Below are 24,211 nucleotides of genomic sequence, written 5' to 3'. Positions count from 1 at the left end.
TAAGTTTTTTTGGATGTATTTTAGATACACATATGTATTCTTTGAACCAACAACAACCCCAAAACAAAGTTTAATGGATCAGCTGTGTGTAAAAACTTCCAATAATTCTGTGTATGTGAAACACATATCTCTTCATGTTTTGACTTCTACACTGAAGTTAGAGGGTAGGTCATTGAGGGGTAAGGACTGTCTAAAGGGCAAATGTCAGTTTGGTAGCTGCATTTGTCTTTTCATGCCCAGGCACTATGTAGATGGTTACGGGGCTTTGGAAGTAAGAATGGACTCCAGATCCAAGGTGCATAAGGTCATTTCTTGACCAGTAAGTGTGTAGATAGTGTCATAGTGTGGGGATCACAAAAACTTCGAAGTTCATGAGACAGAGGCTAAGATCCTGATCTTTACTGAGCTGCCTTGGGGATTGTGTCCCTTTTAATGATCAAGATGTGGAGATTTGTTAAATTCAGAGTGCTGCTGAAAGGTTCGGGTTGGAGAATGTTCACTGGGCTATTTATAAGATGCAGCTTTGCTGGGGTGGAGATAACTCCAGTGACATGGTCATTTGCATGTATAAATTTGTCTTTTCATGCACAAGTATATATGTGGTGTTCAAGCTGTTGTTGTTATTGTTGTAGGGTTTAACGCCATTTTCAGCACACGATAGGCTATACATGGCGGCCAGTATTAATGGTGGAGGATGAACCCGGGAAAACCCCGAAAAGAACCACCGACCCACAAGAAGCTACTGGCAAGCTTTCTCACATACCAACATAGGCCGAACCCGCGACTCGAACCCACGCAGATAGAGGTGAGATGGCAGTGATCTGTAGTGGTGAGCACTTTAGACCACTCGGCCACTCGGGGCCCCGTGCTTATGGGATAGTCTTTTGTCCATCATACATCCATTTATTATTACAAGTTGATGATCAGTACTCTTCCTAAACTACCTGGAGGAAGGCCATGAAACTTTACACACACACTCATCCTTTGGTCTATTTAGTCCTAATTAAAATGGTGCTGCATAGCAGACATCTTGAAAATTTTGTTTTTGCTACTCCTCCTGAATGGAAGGTCATATCAGCACTGGGTTTTTGCTACAAGACTTCTTATGACGTCTAGTTGGTGCTAAATGAAAATGGTGCCAATCTGGCCAACAAAACAGACATCTTGAAATCATATTATCACTACTCCTCCTGCAGTCATATTGATATGAGGTTTACACCAGAAGACTTCTTTTGTTGTCTAGTTGGTCCAGAATGAAAATGGTGCAGATCTGGTGTCAAATATGGTCATCACAATGGCCATGTTGAAATCTTGTACCTTATCAACATGGGGTTTTCATTAAAAGATGTAAGTTGGTTCTAAAGACAATGCTGCTGACTTGACATCCAATATGGCCGTCATGTAGCCATCTTGAAAATCATGTTATTGCTATTTCATCTGAATTGAAAATGATATTGGCTTAGGGTTTCCAGTAGAAGACTGATATTGGCTCAGGATTTCCAGTAGAAGAATGATATTGGCTCAGGGTTTCCACTAGAAGAATGATATTGGCTCAGGGTTTCCACTAGAAGAATGATATTGGCTCAGGGTTTTCGCTAGAAGAATGATATTGGCTTAAGGGTTCCACTAGAAGACTTCTCATGATATCTGGTTGGTTCTAAATAATAATGACAGTACTGATTTGTCTAGTTGGTTCTATGAAAATGATGCCAATCTGATGTCCAGCATTGTTATTGCCACTATTCCTGGAGAAAATGTCACATTGACATGGGGTTTTCACCAGAAGGTTTCTTATAATGTCTGATTGGTCCTAAAGAAAAATGGTACTGCTACACATCCAGTATGGCTACTACCATAGCCATCTTGTTACTCTTTCTGAATGGATGTTGATGTTTTCAAGGGGACTTTGCTGAAAGACTTCTCATGATAGCTAGATGGTCCTAAATGAAAATGCTGTAAATCAGACTTCCAATAATTTTACCAGTGACCATGTAGAAAATCTTGTTATCATTAACTCCTCCTGAACAAATGATGAAATCAGCATGTTGTTTTCACTGAAAGACTTCTTACATATGATGTATAGTTCATCATAAATCAAAAGTGTACCAATCTGACCTCCAATAAGGCCACGACAATGACCATCTGGAAGAATCTTGGTATCTCTATTTCTCTTAGATGGCTGATCATATCAGCATTTTTGTTCTTTCGCCTGAAGACTTCTTATGATGTCTAGCTGGTCCTAATGGAAATGATGCCCATCTCATATCTAATATGGCCATTCAAAAGTCCTGTTGAAAATATTGTTATTGCAACTCCTCTGAAACAGAAAGTCATATCAAAGGTGTTTTCAACCAAAGAGCTACAGTGGCCCTCTTGAAAACCTTGTCATCACTAATTTTCTAGAATGGATATCATATCAATATGCTAGGGTTTGCATTAAAAGACCTAATATCATGTTTTGTTGATCCTAAATTAAAATGGTGCTGATCTGATCTCCAATATGACCACATGATGATCTTGAAAATCTTGTTATTCTTTACTCCTATTACAATGAAAGTCATTTTGACATGGGATTTTCATCAGAAGAGTTCTTTTGGAATCCTGTTGGTCTTAATCAAAATTATGCAAACTGACCTTAAATATGAAAATATTGTTATCTCTACGTGACTACAATTTATGGATATATGTATGTGGGTTTTTTACAGTTAGACTCCTTGTGATACTTAGTAAATCCTAAATAAAAATCGTGTCAGTTGTGTATCCAAAACGGCTGCCATGATGGCTGTCTTAAAAATCTTGTTGTTGTTACCCCCCCCCCCCAACGGACAGTTATATTGACATGGGGTTTCAACCAAAAGATGTCTAATAATGTCTGCTTGGTCCTAAATGAAAATGTTCTAATCTGACATCCATTATGACCACCACAGCAGCTAATTGGTATCACTGAAGAGTACTGGAGATGGTTTCAACACTCAGCAGATAAAAGGATGTAATGGTGAATACATAGAAGGATGTAATGGTGAATACATAGAAGGATGTAATGGTGAATACATAGAAGGATGTAATGGTGAATACATAGAAGGTTGTAATGGTGAATATATAGAAGGTTGTAATGGTGAATACATAAAATGATGTAATGGTGAATACAAAGAAGGATGTAATGGTGAATACATAGTTGGATGTAATGGTGAATATATAGAAGGATGTAATGGTGAATACGTAAAAGGATGTAATGGTGAATGCATAGAAGGATGTAATGGTGAATGCATAGAAGGATGTAATGGTGAATACATAGAAGGATGTAATGGTGAATATATCGAAGGATGTAATGGTGAATACATAAAAGGATATAATGGTTAATACATAGAAGGATGTAATGGTGAATATATAAAAGAATGTTATGGTGAATACATAAAAGGATGTAATGGTGAATACATAGAAGGATGTAATGGTGAATACATAGAAGAATGTAATGGTGAATACATAAAATGGTGTAATGGTAAATGCATAGAAGGATGTAACGGTGGATACATAAAATGATGTAATGGTGAATACATAGAAGGATGTAATGGTGAATACATAGAAGGATGTAATGGTGAATACATAGAAGGATGTAATGGTGAATATATAGAAGGATGTAATGGTGAATACATAACATGACGTAATGGTGAATACATAGAAGGATGTAATGGTGAATACATAGAAGGATGTAATGGTGAATACATAGAAGGATGTAATGGTGAATATATAGAAGGATGTAATGGTGAATACATAAAAGGATGTAATGGTGAATGCATAGAAGGATGTAATGGTGAATGCATAAAAGGATGTAATGGTGAATACATAGAAGGATATAATGGTTAATACATAGAAGGATGTAATGGTGAATACATAAAAGAATGTTATGATGAATACATAAAAGGATGTAATGGTGAATATATAGAAGGATGTAATGGTGAATACATAGAAGAATGTAATGGTGAATACATAAAATGGTGTAATGGTAAATGTATAGAAGGATGTAAGAGTGGATACATAAAATGATGTAATGGTGAATACATAGAAGGATGTAATGGTGAATACATAGAAGGATGTAATGGTGAATATATAGAAGGATGTAATGGTGAATACATAACAGGATGTAATGGTGAATACATAGAAGGATGTAATGGTGAATACATAGAAGGATGTAATGGTGAATATGTAGAAGGATGTAATGGTGAATATATAGAAGGATGTAATGGTGAATACATAAAAGGATGTAATGGTGAATGCATAGAATGATGTAATGGTGAATGCATAGAAGGATGTAATGGTGAATACATAGAAGGATATAATGGTTAATACATAGAAGGATGTAATGGTGAATACATAAAAGAATGTTATGATGAATACATAACAGGATGTAATGGTGAATATATAGAAGGATGTAATGGTGAATACATAGAAGAATGTAATGGTGAATACATAAAATGGTGTAATGGTAAATGCATAGAAGGATGTAACGGTGGATACATAAAATGATGTAATGGTGAATACATAGAAGGCTGTAATGGTGAATACATAGAATGATGTAATAGTAAATACATAGAAGAATGTAATGGTGAATACATAGAGAAATGTAATGGTGAATACATAGAAGGATGTGATGGTGAATACATAGAAGAGTGTAATGGTGAATACATAGAAGGATGTAATGGTGAATACATAGAAGGATGTAATGGTGAATACATAGAAAGATGTGATGGTGAATACATATAAATTCTTTTTGTCCAGTAGAGCATCATTCCCTAAAAAAATGACTCTTGTTTTTATTTTTGAAAAAGGTTCCATCCCCCTTCCATTGACCTATCTAGGCAACTTAAAATATCCAAAAAATAATCTTGTTTTCTTTCTCCTTTTCTTGCCTTTTCAAGCCAAATCAAATCTAAAAGTACAGGTTTAAGAATATATATCTAGTTTGTGACCAAATTAAATGTAAGCATTTTCTAAAATAACTTAGTGTCTACATTTTTTCCTTCACTGTTATGTTGTAAACATTCATGCCATATAAATGATAATCATTCTGTCATTGATTTTTTGCACAGAAATTCTAGAAGTATTTAAATTTTTTAAATAATTGTCCTTAGGAATCAGCTAAAAATTTTAAATAATATTTTTACTAATAATTATATAATTTTAGATGTTTTGTCAAATCCAACTAAAAACTGCAAAGACCCATATCTACTGCTATATATTGCATTGGCAGATCTGGGTCTATAATGTTTGCAATTGGACTTAAAAGCAAGTATTTACAGTATTGGTACGCCTTGATTGAAATTTACATATTATTATGACTTTAATCAACCTCAATCTGCTAGCTTCTAAAATCAATATGGATGTTTGAGTTATTGAAAAAAGCTACTTGTATGAGATATTTTTTTCATAAATGTAAAGCTTATTGATTTCAGATGCTCAAGCTTGAGAGATGACCTGTGTACCCATTCTGTATTAATAAAGGTAGTCGGGTCAATATTAAATCATAGATATATGCTGATGATCTGAACTGACAAACCTTGTATTTGCCTTAAATAATTATAACTAATATCTTAATCACCACAAAAAAATATATTGCCAATGCAGTATGTCATTATCATATTGTATCTCATGTTTCTTAGACTTTTATTGAATTTTTGAAGGTGTACAAATACTCCTCTGCCAGAAAAGAAATTTTTTAAAACATCTTGGTTTTGCAATAGTTGGTTGTTTACTCCACATTCCAAAGGCATCGAAAGATCATACTATCATACCATAAATTCTCCTGGAAAAGGTCATGATATTTATTTTGGTGGAAATCGCATAAAGTCTTGGTTGTCTGTAATGCCAAAAATCTGGGTAAAAACAGGCATATTTTTAAATTTTGGATACACAAAATTTCCAGCAGCTGAATCTTTGGTATGCAAGTTTTTGTGTGTACAAACATCTTTTATTTGATCTGTGTCAACAAAAGCAAGTATCAGTCCTGTAGCATGTGTGATATGAAGCAGAGTCCAAGTGATTGTATACTGTGAATGGATTAGGTGAAGTTGCATTGGCCAAATCTTTGTAGATAAGGAGAATATGACATCTGTTGATTGATCATTGTTACAATTATGATAAAAATACTTATTACACATACTTTAATACCTCTCTTTGATTCAGCCAAATTTAGTCCTTCATGCATTAATTCTTTGGCAGTGTTTGGAACACTTGCAGTTTATCATATACAATATTTAGAACAAGAACCCCATGTTAATTATGATAAAATGTCATAAAATTAGCTGTTTTTTTATGCCATGAGCAAGTATACTTTGGTTTTCAATTGATTACCAAATTGTGTGCTTTTCCAGTGGCAACTTTACTTACTTTCTTTTTGTCAAGCACAAAGCTGACGATGAGTCTGATAATGGAATAGATGTTCTCACAGAACCTAGAGCACTTTGTGGTGGGTAGTCAAATGTAGACCACTTTATGGTAGGGAGTCAGGTGCAGATAACAATGAAAGCATGGAGGATGACTCCTTCCATTTCCATGAGTCTGCAGGCTGCATGCTTGGCAATGTCCAAAAATAACTTTGCTGTTTTAGCTGAGTGGTATTATCTATAATGTCAGTGGCTTGTGAGTGATGTTTTTTGTCACATAATTGTATCATGACAATGGATGTTTAAAACAAAAATCTAACCAAAGTGATAAGGGTGATGGAGGAAGACCTAGAGAAATAGGAATTTGAATCAAAACTTTTAGGGAAAAAGTTTCTTATTGTTTTTATTTTTAAAAAATGTAAATGTGTTATGTTGTTTGCTTCAAAATAAAATTTTAAAAGAAAGGTGAATGGATGGAATGTGATGATTTGTTTTTTCCTCAAATGGCATGGAAAATATTTCAATTTGAAATGAAAGTAAACTAAGTGAGAAAAAGATAACATAGAAAAGTAACATCATTCTTTTCACGATTCCTTCTAAGCTGTACAAAAATCAAGAATGGCAAGGTGGCAGTATTGAGAATTGTTATAGTTGTAACACATCACAAACCATCACAATTGTCAGTTTTCACTTGCCTTGGATTTTCATTCTTTTGTTATAATACTGTATATTTCACAATGAATAAGCATTATCAATCTGATGACACTTGTATGGATGACACAACATACATTTAGAATTCAAATAAAAAATATTCATATTGTACTTTAATGTTAATATATACCGAGAATTTATATCAAGACTCAGGTGTCTGTTATTTAACTCAGCTTTAAAAACCTAATAATCAGCATTGAAGGTCATTGTAATCAGCATTGAAGGTCATTGTAATTTGTTCCAGGATCTGAAATTTGTAGACCATTCTCATATCATGTGTAGAAGGACTTGTTGAATAGTTCTTATATGTCATTTGTAAAGATTTGTAGCTTTAGAAAATCAGTTTTAATTAACCAAAAGTAGTATACCCCTTTGATCTTCAAAAGATTTGTAGCTTTAGAAAATCAGTTTTAATTAACCAAAAGTAGTATACCCCTTTGATCTTCAAAAGATTACATTTATTATAATTCCACCTTGTTGTGACAAATACCTAGCGGTAGTGTCATTATTGTGATATGGTAATTACATATAGGTGAAAAGAAATTGATGGGTCATACATTTTCTGTTGGGGTCATGGCTGCTAGTATCTTGATATAAACTAGGATTTCAGTATATTATAACCACCCAGGAAATATATTAAAACCACCCAGGAAATATATTATAACCACCCAGAAAATCCAATGAAACTTGATATTAACTGTTTGTATCAGTGGTAATAGATGGGGTTACAACTTGATAAACATACAATGCTTGCAGTGTTTGGACATCATGACTGTGTTGTTTGTATATAAAATACATGCTGACAGTACAGCACTACCTCACTTTAAGGCCCTTCATTATAACATGGTTTCTGTTATAAGGTGGGTATGGACATGACTCCCATCCAATTGTTTGGTGGTAGAATTATAGGTATCAAATACTTCATTATAAGGCAGTCTCACTCAAAGGTGCTATACTCTGGCATGCATGGATTGTGTTATAATGAAGTAGTACTTTTTTATAAGGTGGTCTAACCATAAGGTGCTATACTCTGTGGCTTCCATGGACTGTGTTATAATGAGGTACTGTTCGTTAAGTGAACAGAGTGCATAGTAATATTTTAGTTCTCTTTGTAATATATTTGAAGTCATTATTTTTCAGGGTTTCATAAGCACTTGAACTGTAATAAATGTCACATTTTTATATTCAAATATTCATTGATGTATTTGGATAGGATTTGAATATTCATTGATGTATTTGGATAGGATTTGAATATTCATTGATGTATTTGGATAGAATTTAAATATTCATTGATGTATTTGGATAGGATTTGAATATTCATTAATGTATTTGGATAGGATTTGAATATTCATTGATGTATTTGGATAGGATTTGAATATTCATTGATGGTAATATAGCTATCTAATCCATTATCTTTTCTTTGTCTGCTTTGGTATTTATTGACAACCTCAACTCCAGCCAAACCAAATTGAAAACATTGAACTCGCACATCTAAATCTATTCAAATGACATTTTAAATGTCTTAACAAATCAAATCTTAGGTGTTATTTTCCCAGTTTATCTTGAAACTCAGCATGACTATAAGTGTAACTGCTGAGGATGAACTATTATCAATAGGTAAAGAGGGAAGAAAATTGATTACCTCTTCAATTAACCATGGGTACACTATAAAAAATGTTCACAGTCAAAATTACATGGACAGCTGGATAATTTAATTTAATTAACTTTGGGCATGTCGATTCAACCCTTTGAATTTATTGGACTTGTCCAGTGAGACTGACATTTTTACTGGCAATAAAATGCCTTAAGTGAAAATTGTGAGGTTTTGCTAATAACTATAGAAAACTATGATCAAACTTAATGAATTTTATTAATTGTTTTATGTGAAACTTATACACAGGTATTAATATCCTCATCCTGTAAGATGTGCGAAATGGCCTTGGGGGTTTCCATCAGCAGTATAATGTACCCTCTGCCTAAGGGCCAGTGATCAGTTCCTTCAGAGTAAAGAGGAATCTCAACAACAGTTACATTTGTTTTCATAAAGGCACTGAGAAAAACTGAAATAAACCTGGTAAATGTTCAAATTATGGAGGTAATTTAAATTTGTGCTAATGCAAACAAAAGATGAGTCTAAGAAAGCTTTATTTTAACAGCAAAGTTGCCTCAATTTCTACAGCTTCAATAGTTTGGTTTCAAAGCAATGCCAGCTGATATGAAGTTGATTTCTGTATTAGTTACTTTTAAGAAACAAAGCAAAGGAATGTGTCCGATTCTAAGCATATTTAGTAATTTCATAGCTAGGTAATTACTTTTTCAAAACTTGAATAAAAGACCAAATGTGGAAATATATTGGATAAAACTTTCTGATTCAGGTGATTGACTTTAATAACTTTCTGGTGGAATTAATGTTTGACAGCAGTTGACAGATGTTTTGTAACTCTGTTTGATTGATTCATAAAGGCTTTATACGTTTTGAAATGACCCCTAATATATACCATGTTCTTTATTAACTTGCCAATTAACACATTATCATTTTAAGAGTGCCGGAATAAGATTGAAGTTGAAATTGCATTTAAGGTTGTGAGCAATGAGGCTATTCTGAATGTGGTTAGCTTGTGAGTTGGAGTTTTTAAATTTCAGGTGATAATAGGAGGTTTTAAATTGTTCCCATGTAAAATAATTCAACACTGCATAGTTTATATTTTCTTCCATAATGTATGTACTGCATGCCCATTATATTGTCTTTAGTATTGTAGCCTTTTCTTGCCATACTGTACTAGACTAATGCATTTGTCCCCCGTAACATTTTTTTCTGATTGTCAATTTACAACCGTAAGATTAAGAAAATCATATTGGGGACAGATTTATCTGTCTATTTTGCTGTACATGTTGCATGTTTATAATAATGTACACCCAAAAAGTTTGTTTCTGTGCAAAATGTGAAGATTTGCTAAAAAAAAATATATCCATATCAGTCTGACTTAGGGATCTTTTTGTAACTGTGACCTGGCAGAATGTTATGCGTAGCTTGTTTAGGGATCAACCTAGGTCCATATGTATGGATGGATGGATGGATGGGTGGGTGGGTGGGTGGATGGATGCACGCATGTGTGTATGTGCATACTCAGCTGGATAAATTAATAAAAAAATGAATTCTGCAATATCCCTGTACAATGCTTCAGTATAAACTGTCATGCCAGTGTATTTTATTGTCACACAGTATATGTATATTGAGCAAATATTCAACATTCAATAAATATGTTTATTTATGGTTATTAAGGAGGAAACAAAATGAAATAACAAATGAAGATGCATAAAAAGTAGTAATTATTTATACATCTCAATTTGATTGATTGATGATGATAGTGCTTTTTATATTTTTCTATATATGTAATGATTTGCAAGATAAGTTTAATGAAAGAACTGATAAAAAGATGATTTCTGATGAAATTGTTCAGAAAACTGTTAAACATGGAGAATAATGGCCGTTTTAAAAATCAAGTGTCTCATGTCGAAATGAATGGTCATTGTCTTTGCCAGTAATTTTACAAAATGAGGAATGCCTTATCAATGGCAGTATACCAACTATAGTCATTTGGATTCAACTCATTCTTGAATTTCATGGGTTTATAACTTTCCAAATTTTCTAAATTTTTTTGTAGCACTACATGGATGAACCAAAGACATCATCTCATTAGCACCATTTTGACAGTTAAAGTCTTTACATTAATGATATTTAAAATTAATTTCTTAAATCCTGTTGTGATTGAAAATTCAGGTTGTACTTGTGCAGTCAGATGATACAAGAGATTTTGTCCAACTTGTCTTTGTGTTTTTTTGGGATGAAGCGTCACACCCCCATGATGATACCAAGACAGCATTGCTTGAATGATCCATGGCAAATGTACTTTTCAAAGCTGGACATTCAGACATAAAGTGTTCATATTTCACAGGCCATCTATTTCAGTTATTACGTTTACAGAGGCAAAAATATCATTTATCCTAAATTCAAGAACAAATTTGCAAGCGAGTTAATTCTGTCTCATTACACTGCACTTGTGTTGTTGTTTTTTTACATAAAAAATTCCCATCTTAAATGAATTCTTTTTCTGGGAAGTTCTAAATATTATGTGGTAAAACTTGTGACAACTTGATGCTTGACCTGTTGATTAGGTAAAAATGTCTCTCAGATCATCAAGGGAAATCTTTACCAAATGGAATTCATCTTCAGTTAGGTTACTGTCACATATACTTGTTGATTTTTTTGGGATGTTTTAAAGTCTAGTCTCTATCATAAGGTTATGAGTAAACCAGTCTTTATTTACCTTACAATCCAATTGTGTGATAAAACTAAATGACCAACTGCACTGCAGTTATTAAGCCATTTACCATGCAATCCAATTATGAGATAAAACTAAATGACCAACTGGGATTAAGCCATTTACCTTGCAATCCAATTTTGAGGTGTAAATAAATGACCAACTGTGATTAAACCTGTCTTTATTTACCTTGCAATCCAATTTTGAAGTGTAAATAAATGACCAGCTGTGATTAAGCCTCAGTCTTTATTTATCTTGCAATCCAATTTTGATATGTAAATAAATGACCAACTGTGATTAAACCTGACTTTATTTACCTTGCAATCCAATTTGGAGGTATAAATAAAAGACCAACTGTGATTTAAAGAGTCTGTAAAAGGGAGATTACTCTATTCTGCTAGCTGGGTCAGTTGACTATAGCATATATATATATTGTTTAATGTCAAGCCAAGTCTGTATCATCTTTTTCATGAGCAATCTAAACATAACTTGTCCACTACTTTATTAGAGGAGTTTCACCACTTCAGAAGGACAATTCCAAGATCTTACTGGAACACAATTAAAAGCAGCTGAGGGCTTTTCTCCTGGAGCCAGAGACTCTTCAGAGAGCTCATTCTCTCTGTATATTCTCCACTCCTGACACATCAAAACTGGCAAGGAAGTGAAATCATACTGACTGGTTACAGGGTCCATTTGCAAAGTTCATTAAAGCCACACATCACCAGTCAAAGCTACACTTCCTTCTTGGCAGTCTGGCTCCAAAAGGGGGTGCTGCCAAATCCCAAGGAGTGGTGCTTCCCCCCTTTTTGAAGAATAAGGGTGGACAGCCCCAGGAGCTCACTCTCTCTCCAGCTGAGTGTACTTTTTCAGTTGGTTTCAATAGGTGCCAGGCTACACCTCTTTTCAGAAGTTTGGTCTGGCATCACATATCATGCTGGGTCTTTTCTATCATAAAAGGTAGGTACCAGCTTTAGTTTCATTATCTTCCTCTAGTAAGGTCCTTCATGTTCTTCCACCAGTTGAAACTGGCACCATTAAAGGATGAGTTAATCAATCCCCAGTCTTCTAATCTCAGATTTTCCTGGTACCAAGTATAGTGGAACCTCTCTCCCTAAACATGTTTCAACAGGAGGTTGCTTTCAAGACAAGAGACCACAGTTTCTGCCAGGAATGCCATAAGACTTCATGACTGGGAAGTCTCTGTTGGTCCTATGAATGCATACTTTCACATCCCAATCTTTCCTCCTTACAGGATGTACCTCTGGTTTTGCTTGGACAGGGCGGTTTTCCATTTAGCACTCTGCCTGAACCTCCACACTCAATGTTTACAAGAGTCATGAGAATAGTTACAGTTCACTTAAGGTCAATGGGTGTCCCATTCCTCCAATATTTTGATGATTGCTAGCCAGTGTAACTCAGACTTGATCTGTCTTGCTGTTGTTCCATAGTGACCAGACACAGTCCTTTAACCCAAACTTGAGAAATCAGAGCTTACTCCATCTCAAGATTTCATTCCATCTCAAGATTTCATTTTGAGCAGATTATAATCCATGTTTCTCAGGACAGAACAACAAGATCGTGGCCCTGTTGTAAGTGCTGGGAACCTAGACCATGTTGTTGGCTCATCCTTTCTTCCTCTGCTGGAGACCTTGTAGTCCTCAGTGGATGTGGCTCCCCTAGACAGACTGCACCTGTTTCCTGTTCATTTTCTCCTGACAAAATGTAAACTGCATACATATTCTTTGAATGCTTATACTTTTCAAAGCCTGGATTTCCACCATTATCTGATTTGCTGGAATAATAGGGATGCATCACATTTAAGGTAAACACTCATCTAAAGCCAGAATGACTGATTCTTCAGGGTTTGTGGCCTCCACTCCAACATTTGGAAATGAGGGCAGTGTTATTAACCCTTCATGTTGTGTTTACAAAATAATGGGTAGCTGAGTGATGGTCTCCTCTGACAACACATGATTTGTAATGTACCTCAGTAGACAAGGATGTACACATGCACCTTCTATCTGCATGGAGGTTAAACCTTCTTTGCTATCCAGCCTAGGAAGAGATTACCCTCCAAGTTCACCACAGACAATCTGTTCAGGGGTTGGAAAATAGGCCTCACAGGATAGACTCCACACCAATCCATAGCAGATTCCCAGTGCTGACTTTGGGGTAAGCATTGGTGGACTTGTTTGCAACAAGGCTAAACAAGCCCAAGAGGACATTGCCAGTGGGATTATCAGTTTGCCATGCATTTGCAACCTTAAGGATGATCCACAGATATATAACAGATCTGATCAGGTAATTCAAGCTGCAAAGACTGGTGTCTCTTCACTCACTAATGCCTAAATGGAATCACTTTTGTGTCTTGTGGTCTCTAATTAAAAAACGCTATGAACTTTTGGGAACGGCTTCCTTTGAAAACCTTACTTTCAAGACTGTGTTATTGTTCTCCATTGTATCTGCAAGATTAAGAAACAAGCTTGCTTCATGCCCTATTTATAGAGCAGGGATGTATAAAATTCAGTGGAAATTATCCTTTGTCATCTAGTTTTTTTTGTTGTTGCAAAGAACCAGCTCCAGTCCCAGTTGCGATCAATTCTCGGGATGATCAAGACAGACTTTTATGTCCAGTTGTGACTTTACACTTTTATCAGGCAGTTTCTAAAGTCAGAGAAGACAGGGTAGGAAGTGTATTTTCTTCCCCCTTAAGTGCTCAGTTGATATTTCATCTTCCACCATTTTGAGATTTATTGCCATAGCTGTCAAGAAAGCTTATCAGTCCCTTACTGAGAGGGATCTTTCATTCATGAAAATTAAAGCCATTGAGGTTCCAACTCATTCATCCGTGGAAGATATAACAAAAGCCACATTTTGGATATGGTACACACTGTCTTCTCCTTGCACTATCACTCATTGGCTCACTCAAGCAAAGGCATATTTAGGTTTGAATGTCATAATTCTAAAGGTGGCTGTACAGGTATTATGTGGCTGTAGTATTCTATTCTACAGTGAAGGCACTTATTCTTTGTGTTGTGGGTGGGGGATACAACTAATTTTAAGAATGTAATACTTGCCTGTTGCTATTACCTGATTCCCTCCTCCTCCCACTCTGCACTGTTATCCCACTTAAGTTTAGGATATATCCTGAAAAGGTAGCTATAGGGTGGACTAGGGTTGTTCTAGAATTCATGAACTTTCCAGTCACCCTTTGGGAGGGTGAATTCTCATCGTATGATAGGAGTATTTTCCATCTGGAAAAGAGTCAACTATGCATTAGCAACAGGTAAGTATTATGTCATTAACATTAGTTTTACCCACAAAAAGCCCCTATATTTGAAGCCTTTTTGCCCATTCGATTCTACCAGCATCATCAAGCCTTTTTAACATAATATAACTTGTTCATTATAACTTGTTTTGTTCAACATTTAACATATTTTATCCAAAAAGTCGTCATTGAGTCCAATCATAAAGCAATTTTTTTGACATTATGTTTTGAAATTGATTGTCTCATCTGCATCAGGATATTTTAAGTGTACATTCATCTTATTTTCATTAATTAACTCACTACATCATTACACTTATCAGATTTTAATTAACATCACTAGAATGAATAATAGAAGATTTCTGTTCCACGTTATTGATTAAGAGTGTTGCTGCAAGCAGCAACTAATCAAGTTTAGGTCAGCCCACAATGATGGCTCAACACGCAAACCCTATCCTTATTTTGAATTTGAATATACAGTATATGACCAAATATAAGATCCCTGCTGTTAAAATCTGAGATGCTTTTGCTGTAATTAAAAAAATATTATTGCTATTATTATTGATATTATTGCAGTATTCCCTGATTATCTGTACTACATAATCCTAGTTGTGCTTGATTGGACATGAAAGGAAAGAGCCCAAACATTTATGGATCTTTTTTATGGCGATTGAATCATGTGTCATTCAGATGCTTCCAAGCACCTGTCTTGTAAACATAGATCAATTTCAGTCAAATGGAAAAATGCACTTATCTTAATTGTAATTGGTTGAAATGTGATAAATAAATAAAAAATTATTATCAACTTTTTTAGATTCTGGAATTGTGGGTGATGATACTAGTAACAATAAATGGCATAAATCATAAGCTAAAAGAGATCACTGTATCCTGAGATGCCTTATAATGAGGGAGTGCTTTATTATTATTGATGTTAGTGTTGTTATTATGAAGTTATTCTTAATATTGTTATTGTTAAAGTTATTAATATTATTGTTATGGTAAAGTTATTATTAATGTTAGTATTGCTATTGTGCAGTTGTTATTACTATCATTATTGTTATTGTAAAGTTATTATTTAATATTAGTATTGTTATTGTAAAGTTATTATTGATATTAGTATTGTTATTGCAAAGATATTATTAATGTTAGTATTATTACAGTAAAGGCTGTAAAATAAATTAAACTTGTTGCCTACAGTGTCTCTAAGAAGCATGTAATTGGAATCATGCATTATATAATTTGGGAGTTTCCAAATAGAGTTTAAGATTCCACCTATGTCAAGTATAAAATATGCAAATTGAAATTGAGCTGTAGTGCTAAATTATAGCAAGACCTGTTGGCCTTTCAATCCTACCTCCTTTAACAGATCTTAGTTTTAATGTTAGTCTACATGTCTTTTCAGTTAGACTATGTATTTTAGCTCTCTGGAGGATTTTGAAAATGAAATTTCAGATTAAATTAAGCCATCCAATCCCTTGCCAAACTGTTAACCAAATTTTGAAAACTGAGACTCAGTCTAAGACCTAAAGGTTCTGAAGAGAGAGAGATACTGCATGAATTTATTTGAGTTTTATTACCTATATATGTCAAATTATGTTTATTTTACAACAGATATTGTATTTATTACAGTTTTATTACCTATATATATATATATATATATATATATATATATATATATATATATATATATGTCAAATTAAGTTGTGTTTTACAATTTGTGATTGCCCTAGAGCTCCAAGTCTGTGGAATTTTGAAAAAAGTGGGTTATTTATGACTATTGAAATGCTCTAGATTGAAACACATATTACCATGAATGGCTAATTTGTGTTCACTGATAACAGCTTTCTAAGGGTCATTGTGTCGGACAAGGTCGCTCTCTGTTTAACTAACTAACAAGATTAAGAAAGGTTGCCAAATCACTTAAATGTAAACTTTTCTTTTTCTTTCACTCTGCATTGACATGTAAAAGAAACTTTTAAAATAATTTTGAAGTATTTATTTTTAGGGTATCTTAATGTTGACTTAACAGATTTGTAGTTGGAAATGTGTTCTCTGAAGACAATTGGATCTATCTTATAATCGTGGGGCACCAAATATTAAATTTAATGTTTTAAAACTTAGTTATAATCTTACAGAATCAGAGTTGTACAGCTATTTATAAATAATATTGATAAGCATGATATCTTGTTCTCAGCACATATATATATATATATATATATATATATATATATATATATATATATATATATACATACATTCACACATACATACATACATACATATGTCTTTGTAGAAGACCTCATGGAAGATTGGTCTGCTAACTAAATGAGCTTCTTCTTTAAATAAAGTCATTATTATTATAACTGATGGAGTCAACCTGTTTGGTGTCAGATGCATTGGATGGTTATTTTATACGTAAAAAGGTCGTATACTTTGTTTTATGATTTTTATTGTTTGGTGTTTTAACACAAGTAGTTTATTTCATACTGATGCACATGGAGTAATGTGCCGTGACCAAGAACACACCATCATAAAATGAAAAATCTAGTTATCACAATTCCACTTGAATGAATGGTCATATCAACATAAGAGTTTTACTAAATGATGTCAAGTTGGTCCAAAATGAAAATGGTGCCAGTCTGAATGCCAGTATGGTGTCCATGGCAACTATCTTGAAAATCTTATTGCTATACTTCTCTTGAACGAAAAGTTGCATCAAGAGGATTTATTTACCAGAAGACTTATCATCACAAAGAACAGGTCTCAACTCGGTTTCCTGCAAATTCTTTTTGGCCAGTAGAGCTTCGGATCCTCTGAAGTACTCTTGTATATATCAAGTTTAATGTTTTTTTACCTTCTAACTAAACAAAAGGTTGACAAGACAAAATATGTCAATTGTTTTTAAGAACTGTACCTTCTTTTTCCTTTGACTTTGTTTTCTATGCCTTTTTGGGTGTTTCTGCAACATTTTTACTTTTTACCTATTCTAACTTGGTGCTTATTCACATTTAGTTGAATGGGTTTGTCTTCCTGGGGATTCTGGCAAGTTTTTTAATTTACCATTTTTTGTTCCCTAACCTTTGGTCAGCAGTATGTAACCACAATTATGCTTAAATGCCATTTCATGCTTTACCTACCTACCTATGTACCTACATACCTGCTTACCTAACTATGTACCTACATACCTTCCAATCTACTTACCTGGATGCATGCATACATACATACATACATACATACATACATACATACATGTTAATCTGAAGTACAATAGTGGTGGTGGTGGGGTTGATCTCAAAGTTGCAGTACTTTTTTTTAGTGGATTGCAAATACTAAATAATTATGTGTGAAATAGAAGACAGTAATGCTTTTTAACTCCCAAGTCTTCACTTGTTTGCTGAGTGTAGAGCTATCAGTTAACTTTAATTGTACATTACTAGGCAATTATTATCATCAACAGTAAGACAGTACTTACTCTTTTCAACAAATGATAATAGCTAGTACATACAAAGTTCCTTTTGTACCTATCTGCATGCACATCTGTGAAAGAACTAGTTTGGACTAGACAAAAAATATATCTTATTTTTGCATAATGATGCAAAGAGATTTTAAAAAATGTTGATCTCACTTGGCTAAGAGAGCTTATGGTGTTGGCCTGCATCTGTCATCTGTCAGCAATGCTATTTTAAACGTCTGCTGATCGGAATCAAACATGGTAGGAGCGTTTCTTAGGGCAATGGTCTGCCAAATTTTGTTTTGGGATGGTTCTTCTAGCTAATTGGTGGCTTCCTTTGCAACCAAAATGGAAAGCCTAGTTTTTCTTTCATCGGAACAGCTGATCTAGTTTTGATCAAACTTGGTAGGTATATTTCTTAGCACATGCTCTATAAAAATTGTATTCAGGGAGACTTCTCTGCTGAATGAAAAGCTTATTAGCAACCAGATGAACAGAATGTTTTTTCACCTCTTCTCTAAAAAATGAAGTGTTTCTTCATACATGCTGTATCAGATTTTTTAGGGCATCAACCCTTTTATCAGTGTGCTTTCCATTCTCTGTGTGTGTGTGTGATTTGGATTTTTAATGTAGCTTTAAAAAGTTTTTAGTCATATCGCTACAATGTCTGTAGTGTTGCAGTTTATAGTGATGTCTAGCACTGGAGTATCATGCTGCAGACATGTAGCATGTTGTCCCACCAGACCCTTTCACCAGGTCAACCAGTCTTAGCACTGACCTCTTAATGCTGAGTGTCAAGTGAGGTGGCTGTTAGTAACATTTTTATCAGTCTTTATTATGACTTGGCCAGGTTTCAAACCTGTGACCTCCCCCATCTGAGGCAGATGCTCTAACCACTTAGGCCACTGGAGCAGTTGGTTTCCATGTATTTAAAAAAATTTGTTTCTATGCTTTATCATAAATTGTTTCAAGGGTGGCAACATTAGCAATGCAGTCTTATGGCCTCCATATCAACTGGGTGGAAATCCCAGTTTCAACATTTTCTCCAGTCTTATGGCCTCCATATCAACTGGGTGGAAATCCCAATTTCAACATTTTCTCCAGTCTGTGGCTGAGCCAGTTTAAATCAGTCTTGGTAAGAATGTATCTCGGGAGATGGAGTATCAAAATGGGGTGGCTCCCCAAGCAACAGTATGGCTGCTGTCATTGTGACCATAAACAAAACCAGTTTTCAATTTACTTACATACATATTTATAAACTGTAGTAGCTGCTATTAAAGTACATATTTTCAGGGTTTGATCTATAAAATCCAGGTAATTTAGTACTTTAATTTAGGTGAAGTAAATATTAAATAATTCATTGTGAAACATGCAAGCAGGAATTGAATTTAAAAAGCCATGTGAAGATTAATTAAATCCTTTTATCAGTTTAAATTTAATATTTATTTGCTTTTTTCACTTAAATCATTTAATAAATAAGATTTTACAGTCTAGTCTCATATATCTGGAATTTCTTTATCTGACAATAATTTCCATACAAAAAGAAAATAAATGGGAACACTATCTTTAGAGTTATTCTTAAAAGGAATCCATTATCTGGAAGATTACTTTGATCTGATGTTTTCACTGACAACAGTTGGTATTGCATAAATTTGATTAAAGAGAATGGTTGTTGTCTGTTGATTTGTCAGCAAAATTAATAATGATTTATGTAACATTTTCCCAAAAAAGTATTCCCTATTAAATATGAATGAACCCAGGTTGATTTGAGATGTTGAAATATTCCCCTTTCCAGTCCCATATAATGCTTTACAATGAGATTTGAGTTGTGGGAGCAACTTGAAGATATCCGTTAATATGGAGTTAGAACTGACAATGAGGTCCCCTTTGGTCAGTCATGTGTCAAGACAAAGTAAAGGAAGTCCCTTTTTAGTCACATTTCATAATCTGTCAAGGTTATGCTGTCTTTTGGAGTCTTTTTAGACCGCTGATGAAGTCCTCTAACAGTCCAGTCAAGTGTTTGTGAATCTCTTTACAGTTTCCATGTCTTGTTCTGATAGACAGTAAGGGAATATGAGATCTTAAATTCTCATATGGAATTGCGAATGTGAGGCTTGATACTGAATCTTGTTCGTGTATCTAAGGCAGTACTTGATAATATACCCTTAGAAATTCTGGCTGAACATCTGCATTGTATCGACATATATCATGTGCATGGACAGATTCCAGCCTATATCCAGCCTTTTGATTTTAATGGAAAATGTGGAAATGTCCATTCTTTTTCCATGGAATGGGAATAGAATATTTTCCAAAAACTAGTCATTTTCCATGAAAAACACCCTATTTTATGAATGTCAGTATTGGCATATTGATCATCGAACTTTAGGATGTAAGTTTTACTATCTTCGTAAGGATATAGAAATCCCATGATAATATTTTAGTGTATATAACCTCACTTAAAAGTTGGGTCAAATTGCAAATGACATAGACCCTGATCTGTCATTGCATAATGTGCCTGCAGATCAGGGTCTATGTTGTTTGTTCTACTGATAACACCTAACATACTACATTGACCCAGATCTGCCAGTGCCTTATGTGATGGCATTTCTGGTGTCAATGCATTGTGTACAAGGATCTGACTTGTACATAAGTATGTATAGTACATATATTAAAATATAATCTATGGTGTTTGTGGGCATATTTGTTTTCATAGATCACTCCTGTTTATCTTTATTAATGTTATGATCTGGATTGAATTTGAAGATTTATAATCATTTTAATAAAACAAACCAGCCATTGATTTTAATAGGTTCTATATATTTTCTGTATATTTCACAGAAAGTGTCATTTTAAGCATACTTGGATAATTTTTATTAAAGGTGTAAAAAAATAAAATATCCCCCCCCCATTTTTATTGCTTATAATCAATTATTGAAAATTGAATGCTTGGTTAATTTGCCTTTTTTTTAATCATTCTTCATTTGTTTGGATTCTTTGTCACACTGCATGTCTTTGCATAGACAGAAATGTACTTGACTGTCACTGTTGTGCAAATCCTGAATAATCAAGCTTTTGTTTACAATCATTCAAAGGCTTAGCTCATTGAGGACAGACAACACAGAATTAATGACATTTTTATTTTGGGATTAATATAACCACAAGAATTAAAATAATTTTTGAATTTTTTAGAGTTATATTTATGTTTTTTTTAAATAAAAATAATGATTACTAACCAGACTAAATATATTATTCCCTATCTAATAATTTAACTGAATTTTTTTTTTTGAACTTGAACTAGCTATGGGATCCATGATTCATTTTTGAGAAAAAGGTGATAAGAATAATCTCTCTACATCCATGCAGCTATTGGAAGGTATCCTTTATAGAGAGGTTTAAATAAAAATTAAAAGAATGGAAAAATACCACACTCAGCATTCATTATTGGCAGGTGTCATAACTATACAGGTTTAAACGATAATTAAAATATGAAAAAAGACCCAGTGTACATTATTGGCAGGTGCCTTTATTTAGGTTTTCTATGACCTGTTTCACGGTATATATTCATCTTTGCAGAGATGGAGTCAAATATATTATGGTCATTATAATTTTCTTTTGTAATGTGAGACTTAAAGGAGACCAGAAACCAATGGAAATGTAGAATAATAATAAAAGTACTATAGCAGAAAACCTTATTCTGAAGTATCATCTGCGACCGTAATGCCAATAATTAAATATTGGCCTATCTTCTAGGAGCTGAATTTCCGTGACCTCGTATGCAAAATTTCCGCGCCTATTCGGTTACTTTCGGGATGTGACGTCATAGTAGCGACTCCAGCAGCCCAAGTGGGAGTTGCCAGAGTAAAAGACAAAACCGTTTTTGCGTTGCTTACTGGTGTAATTTAACATTAAGAAAAGCCTGTGGACAACATTTTTTCTTTTTCTTTTCCGAAAGATAAAGGTATAATGAAAGAATGGATACATTATTACAAACGAGTCGATTTCAAAGCAACACCATACCATACAGCACTCTGTGCTTGTTAATTTCTCAAAGGAATGTTACGAGAGGGATCATGAAAAAATGGCAGCTCAAGGATACGCAAATGTTAGGCCTAGACTAAAAGTTGGCGCTGTCCCAGACATACCTTTGGACATTTTAATCCTGGGAAAAGTGTTAAACGTGTGAGTTACAAATATAGGTAGAAGGCTGAGTAAGTGACCACAAAATGCAAGAATCGATTCACAGATCTTTTATCTACACCAGCAGTGCTAAAAAAAAATCTGATAGCCCGACACCCTGGGCCCCTCTGGTTTTAGTTCCGGCCCATCCTGTATTCAAAGTGAGGTGCCCGTCAGGCTTGTCGAAACAAAAATTGTTTGCTTGAGGAAACTTTGATCGCGCTGGTGAAATGAGTAAATGTATTTCAAGATGTTGACATACATGCAGTAACACGGCACAATCTAAATCAAATCACCACTGTCCTAGGTGAAATTTAGATTTGATTTTAATCAAATGGATGCTTTGCTAAAAATAATGTTCTAAACCTGTCGTGTTTCGAGAAAATACGATTTTCAGTAATCTTATAAAAATTAAAAAATTAAAAAAAAAATTCATTGTATACATGTAGGATGTATAAACGGTAATCTGTAATGATTGGAACTGATATAAAACTATTCCTTGGGCAGTTTAAATAGCAGTGATTAAAAGAAAAGAGGTCAAAGTTTCACATTAACTGGCTGACAATAGAAACTGGGGGGGGGGGAGAGACTACTGACCCAGACCCCCCTTGCCCCAATGTGCGTGCGCCCATGGGACGTGCCTTTTCTCCCTGTGATACGCCTTATTATTACCCCCAGGACAAGTCCCTTTTGCATATTCTGGTCAGATCTGGCTAAATTGCAAACTAGCTAAAGTTTTGATTTAAGTACGCAAAGAATAAAGCCGGTGTGACTAATGAACATAATCCTTATCCGTGTATTGATCTTGTGAAAAGAACTGCCTTTCGGACATATTTCAAAGAAACCATGTTCGACAGTGTGTGTATGTGTAAGCACCAGCAATTGATTGCCAAAAAAAAAAACCGATGCCTATTTTGTTGTTACTTACGATGCCATGGACTTCATTTTAACAGTTCAAATCTGCAGTCACAAGTTACCGTACATGTGGCAACTGTTTTTCTCACGTTTTCTGCCCTACCTTATTTCCTTAGGTTTAAGTCTTAATGCATGTAACACTGTTTGCTGAATAAAATATTTATTTAGAATTAGTTCTTTAGGGCCACATATACTGCATGGTATATTTTGTTTTATTCCTTGTAATTTAATCTTGGTAATTAAACTTTACATATACGGTAGAGGAATGTCAGGTGTTAACTGGCCGAGTTTCTTTGGCGGAAATGAAGATGCGAATTTGTTTGAAGAGAAAATTTCAGTGATCACTCATTTAAGATAATTGGTGACAATTTTATTCTTTATTCTTTTATTTTTGTTTTTACTATAGTGCTATTGTAGTTGTTTGAAAACATCTGAAATTTACTTGAATAATGTTTAATCTTCGCGTTCTATTTACTGAAAAAGAAAAAATGAAAAAAAAACCTGTTGTGTGATATTAATTATTTCGTCCAGTGCCGGATTTAGACGTGTGTGCATGTGATTTGAATTTTTAATGTAGCTTTAACAATTTTTTAGTCATACCGCTACGATGTCTGCAGTGTGGCAGTTTAGACTATGGATTGCATACGTCATATCTATTTATAAATAGTTTGGGGTTGGGGTTTTTTCTTCTGACAAATGAAAATTGACAGACATAATGTAATAATCGGGACTTCGCTGCGAAAAATTGAGAGATATTACGAGATCGGGAGGTAGATGAGGAAATACCCCCCCAAATCGGGAGGTTTTTCTCCCGGCTTGAGAGTTGACAGGTATGAACTGTCCGGGCTTGTGGAATTTAATTCAGGACTTTAGTTATTTAGGTCACCAGCCCGGGGCCTGTGCCTAAAAAAAATTATTTTAGCACTGACCAGTACAGTACATAAACTATTATATCAGACTGCAGATTCAACTTTTGAATGTGCAACCCAAA

At 34.2% G+C, this 24,211-nt stretch overlaps 1 protein-coding gene across 1 annotated transcript in view; it reads left to right on the top strand.

Annotated features, from left to right (window-relative positions):
• Positions 1–24,211, top strand: part of LOC149808504 (annexin A6-like) — a 227,558-nt gene that overhangs the window by 7,225 nt on the left and 196,122 nt on the right. The gene's annotated exons all lie outside the window — the stretch shown is intronic.

Source organism: Sinohyriopsis cumingii, chromosome 1 (genome assembly GCF_028554795.1).
Source record: "Sinohyriopsis cumingii isolate HCF-2022 chromosome 1, ASM2855479v2, whole genome shotgun sequence".
NCBI lineage: Eukaryota > Metazoa > Mollusca > Bivalvia > Unionida > Unionidae > Sinohyriopsis > Sinohyriopsis cumingii.
Note: the sequence above shows the minus strand (reverse complement) of the source record. Positions and strands in the feature narration are given on the sequence as shown.